Source organism: Gossypium arboreum, chromosome 13 (assembly GCF_025698485.1).
Source record: "Gossypium arboreum isolate Shixiya-1 chromosome 13, ASM2569848v2, whole genome shotgun sequence".
NCBI lineage: Eukaryota > Viridiplantae > Streptophyta > Magnoliopsida > Malvales > Malvaceae > Gossypium > Gossypium arboreum.
In genome coordinates, this window is record NC_069082.1 from 68,050,534 (window position 1) to 68,056,533 (window position 6,000).

Here is a 6,000-nt window from a genome sequence, read left to right on the forward strand (position 1 = left end):
TGTACATGGAAAGGTGAAGCTCCCTGGATCACAAAGCTTTGGTGGCAACTTCTTTTGCAAGATAGCACTAGATTCTTCTATCAAAGCCACAACTTTAAATTTTCAAAACACCTTTTCCTTGATAGAGTATCTTTTATGATCTTAACATAACTTGGCATCTGTTCTACAGCTTCGGCAAAATTTATATTTAAGGACCTTCTTGAAAACATTCAAGAATTTTTGAAAGTGTTTCTCTTACTTCTTCTTTTGTAGCTGTTAGAATTAAGTGACCCGAATTTTTATTTAAATAAAATACGATGAAAAATAAAATAAAAGTAAAATCCATATAGAACTAGGCTTCTTTTATTTTATTTTAGAATAAGTTTTTTTAAACCTTATTATACTCCATCTATTTTATATTGACTAGAATAAGGTGTTTCAATCCTACTAGAATATGGCTTTACAAGCGTATAACTAGACATAGTCTATTCTTCTTGTATTGAATTCAAATTTTTTGATATAGTGAATTTTCTTCTCCTCTGCCCGTCGTTTTTTCCTGAAAGGGTTTGCACGTAAAATTTGTGTGTTCTTTATTTTATTTTTATTTTATTTTATTTTTCACAAATTGGTAGCAGAGCTTCTGGGTTGTTCATCTCAATCACAGTAATGACGTCTTTGAAGTATGAAATTTCGCTGTTGGATCGCAACACTAGATTTTCATTGTAGCAGATTAAGATGCAAGCAATTCTTGCGCAGATGGATCTGGAGGATGCCCTACTAGGGATAAATAAGATGCTTTCAATATTAACAGATGAAGAGAAGAAGCGTAAGGATAGAAAGGCGTTAAAACAATTATATATGCATTTGTCAAACGAAATTTTGCAGGATGTGATGAAAGAGAAGACTGCCGCTGCATTATGGAAGAGGCTAGAACCAATAAGTATGTCGAAAACTCTAACAAGTAAGTTGCATATGAAGCAGCGTCTTTATGCTCATCGTTTGGAGGAAGGTGCGTCTGTACACGAACACTTAACAGTGTTTAAAGAAATTTTCTCAAACTTGGAGGCCATGGAGGTTCAGTATGATAAGGAAGATCTAGGGTTGATTCTACTTTGTTCGTTGCCCCCGTTTATTCAACCTTTAGAGACACGATTTTATATAGCCGCGAGTCTCTCACAGTTGATGAGGTTTATGATTCTTTAACCTCGTATGATAAGATGAAGCATCTTGTGGTTAAACCCGACTCTCAAGGAGAGGGTCTCATTATTCGTGGGAGACAAGATTGGAATGCTGATGATAATCATGGTAGGACACAGGAACGGAATCCTCGTGGTAAATCTAAGGGTAGATTGAAGTCTTCAAACAGAGGTAAAACTTGTAACTTCTGCAAGAAGAAAGGCCGCATTAAATCTGAGTGCTATAAGCTACAAAATAAGATTAAAAGGGAGGCTGCGAATCAAAAGGGAAAACAACCAGAAAATTCCGGTGAAGCTAATGTTGTAGAAGATTACAGCGATGGTGAACTTCTAGTCGCTTCTGTCAATGATTCTAAAGGAAGCGAGGCGTGGATACTTGATTCAGACTGCACCTTCCACATGAGTCCCAATCACGATTTGTTTACAACTTACGAAACAGTGTCTGAAGGTGTTGTTTTGATGGGAAACAATGCTTCATGTAAAATTGCAGGTGTTGGAACAATTAAAGTTAAGATGTTTGATGGAGTTGTTAGAACACTTAGTGACGTACGACATGTTCCAGAATCAAAAAGAAATTTAATTTCATTGAGTACTCTTGATTCAAAAGGGTACAGATACACAGCTGAAAGTTGGGTTTTAAAGATTTCCAAAGGGTCCCTTGTTGTGATGAAAGGGCAGAGAAAGATTGCCAAGTTATATGTTTTGCAGGGTTCTATTATTACTGGTGATGTAGCTATCGCTTCCTCTTCCTTGTTAGATTATGATATTACTAAACTTTGGCATATGCGCCTAGGGTATATGAGTGAGAATGGCATGGCAGAATTGAGCAAAAGAGGACTTCTTGATCAGCAAGGAATTTGCAAACTGAATTTCTGTGAGCACTGTGTTTTTGGGAAGAAAAAGAGAGTTCGATTCACTAGAGGAATCCATAACACGAAGGGAACGTTGGAGTATATTCATTCTGATCTGTGGGGGCCATCCAGAGTGCCTTCGAGAGGTGGAGCTAATTATATGCTAACCTTTGTTGATGATTTTTCCAGAAAAGTTTGGGCGTTTTTCTTGAAGCAGAAAAGCGATGCGTTTTCTGCATTTAAGTCTTGGAAAATTATGATTGAAAAACAGACGGGAAAACAGATAAAATACCTCCACACAAATAATGGCTTAGAGTTCTATTCTGATGAGTTTAATAGATTGTGCAAGTCAGAAGGGATCATGAGGCACTTGATAGTTCGTCATACTCCACAGCAAAACGACATTGCAGAACGAATGAACAGAACTATCATGGAGAAGGTTCGATGTATGTTTTCAAATGCCAACTTACTGAAGTCATTTTGGGCAGAAGCAGCCTCTATTGCATGTTTTTTGATCAACCAATCTCCATCCGTTGCCATTGAGAAAAAGACTATACAAGAGGTATGGTCTGTAATCCTGCTAATTATTCTAATTTAAAGATTTTTGGGTGTCCTATGTATGCTCATGTTGATAATGGAAAATTGGAACCGAGATCCATTAAATGCGTTTTTATTAGTTATAAAGTTGGTGTAAAAGGGTATAAGTTATGGTGTCCTGAAAATAGAAAAGTTGTGATTAGCAGAGATGTTGTTTTTGATGAAACTGCTATGCTACCTAAATTATCTCTTAAAGACTCTTCCAATAAAGAAAATCAAAAGCAGGTGGAGCATTAGATTAATACAGAGTCAACTCCTCAAGCCAGAACAAAAATTGAGAATAGAGTTGCTTCTTCACCACAATACTCTATCGCCAAAAATAGAACTAGAAGAGAAATTAAACCTCCAAAGAAGTATGCCAAGGCTGATCTAGTTGCTTATGCTTTAAATGTGGTTGAAGATATAGATGCGAATCAAGAGCCATCTAATTATTCTGAGGCGGTTAGCTGTGAAGACTCAGAAAAGTGGATGTTTGCTATGCAAGAAGAGATTGAATCAGTCCACAAAAACAGAACATGAGACCTTGTGAAACTGCTTAAAGGTAAAAAGGCTGTTCGTTGTAAATGGGTGTTTAAAAAAAAAGAAGGGACTCCAGGAGTTGAAGAACCCAGATATAAAGCAAGGCTTATTGCAAAGGGTTACAGTCAAATTCCAGGAGTGGACTTCACAGATGTGTTCTCTCTAGTTGTTAAGCATAGTTTGATTCGAGCTTTGCTTGGTATTGTGGCCATGCATGATTTGAAGCTTGAGCAGTTAGATGTAAAACCTACATTTCTGCATGGAGAACTTCAGAAGGATATTTACATGCAACAACCAGAGGGTTTTATAGTCTCATAAAAAGAGGACTATGTTTGCTTGTTGAGAAAGTCCTTTTACGGTTTGAAACAGTCACCAAGACAGTGGTACAAGAGGTTTGATTCCTTTATGACTTCTCATGATTTCAAAAGAAGTAGTTTAGATAGTTGTGTTTACTTTAAGAAAAACAGTGATGGTTCTTTTGTGTATCTACTTCTTTATGTTGATGACATGTTGATAGCAGCAAAAGATAAAGGAGAGATAAGAAAGGTCAAAGCCCAACTAAGTGAAGAATTTGAGATGAAATATTTAGGACTAGCAAAGAAGATACTTGGTATGGAGATTCTCAGAGATAGAAAAGCAAGTAAATTGTACCTAAGTCAGAAGGGGTACATTGAAAAAGTTCTTTGCAGGTTCAATATGCAGAGTGTTAAGCCTGTTAGTACTCCTTTAGCAGCCCATTTTAGACTTTCATTGGCTTTGTCTCCACAATCAGATGATGAGATTGAGTACATGTCACATGTTCCATATCTAGTGCAGTGGGATCTCTCATGTATGCTATGGTTTGTTCACGTCCAGATTTATCATATGCAGTCAGTACAGTTAGCAGATACATGGCAAATCTCTGTAAAGAACATTGGAAAGTAGTTCAGTGGATTTTAAGATACTTACGAGGCATTAATAATGTTTTCTTACAGTTTGGAAGAACTAAAGATGGAGTCATAGGGTATGTTGATGCTGATTTTGCTGGAGACTTGATAGAAGAAGATCTCTCACAGGTTACGTCATTACAATCGGAGGTTGTGCAATTAGTTGGAAAACCACTTTGCAAACTACAGTTGCTTTGTCTACTACTGAAGCTGAGTACATGGCGATTACTGAGGCTTCTAAAAAAGCTATTTGGTTGAAGGGACTATTTAGTGAACTCAATGAAGACCTTCAAATCAGTACAGTCTTTTGTGACAGTCAGAGTGCCATCTTCCTTACAAAAGATCAAATCTTTCATGAGAGAACAAAACATATTGATGTTCGGTATCATTTTGTTCGTGATATTATTGCTCGTGGTGATATTGTTGTGAGCAAAATTAGTACTTATGAAAATCCTGCAGATATGATAACTAAGTCACTTCCTATAACCAAGTTTGAGCATTGCTTAGACTTGGTTGGTGTTTATTGTTGAAGTTAAACCCTTAAGGGGTTTTATGGACGAGGTGGAGAACTTGTTCATTAAAAGTTCACGATGAAGAACTTGTTCATTGAGAATTTGTTCAAGGTGGAGATTGTTAGAATTAAGTGACCCAAATTCTTATTTAAATAAAATACGGTGGAAAATAAAATAAAAGTAAAATCCATATAGAACTAGACTTCTTTTATTTTATTTTAGAATAAGGTTTTTTAAACCTTATTAAACTCCATCTATTTTATATTGATTAGGATAGGTGTTTCAATCCTACTAGAATATGACTTTACAAGTGTATAACTAAACATAGTCTATTCTTCTTGTATTGAATTCAAATTTTTTGACATAGTGAATTTTCTTCTCCTCTGCCCGTGGTTTTTCTTGAAAGGGTTTCCACGTAAAATTTGTGTGTTCTTTATTTTATTTTTTATTTTATTTTATTTTTCACAGTTGCCTTTGTAAAAATGCTGGAGGAAGGTATACTGGCATGTTTTACTCACTTGAACTATCTTGTTTGATGTATTTGTAATTTTATCTTATGTTGCAATGTTTTTAATTTCAACTTCCTTTGCCTTTTTTGCTACCACTTAAAATTTGTTTATCGTTCCTCAAGGTGATTTCTTTACATGCCTCTTTGTTTTCTATTTTAGGATTTAGTTCAACATTTTCTTGAGGGCACATTCATTTCACTAGCCAATTCTCCCACCTAAGCCTCTAAACAACCAACTTTAAAAAGTCAAAAATACCAAGACATAACGGCAAATCATATGAAACGTTGATGAGTTGGCAAGAAATTAGTATGCAAATGGCAATTTGACACTTACCTTTGGTATTGAAATGATTATAATAAATAATTACTTTTAAGTTGACTAAGCAAATGGATAAGCATGGTTGAAAGTGCTTGAGAGATAAATTTGCATGATGGATAGCAACGTCGCAAGAAGCGAGGATGCAAGTTGTTAATAAAAGTAATGTGGCATGATTCTAAGGATTATCCTTAATAATTATAATAATAGATAAATATGAAATCAATGGATTAGCTTCACTTAGGTTGTTTAACTAGCCTATAAATAGTCATATATAAGCAAGTGAAAGAAAATAAAAGAAAAAATTATTTTGGGTATAGAAAGTAGGATGAGTGAGAGTGAAAAGAAATTACTAGTAGCTACTAATTGAAATATATATAATTGTAATTGCTCCAAATGTTTATATATTGTGTGAGTAATAAAATTATTTTGGTTTCAAGTGTCCATTACTTTTTCAACACCTAATATCAAAGTTAGTTTCGTGTTGACGTCACAATAGCGAATATGATTCAATCGCAAATTTCAAAATTAAAGAAGACAAGTTATGGTAATTGGAGCACCCAAATGAAGGCTTTGCTCAGTTTTCAAGATTGTTC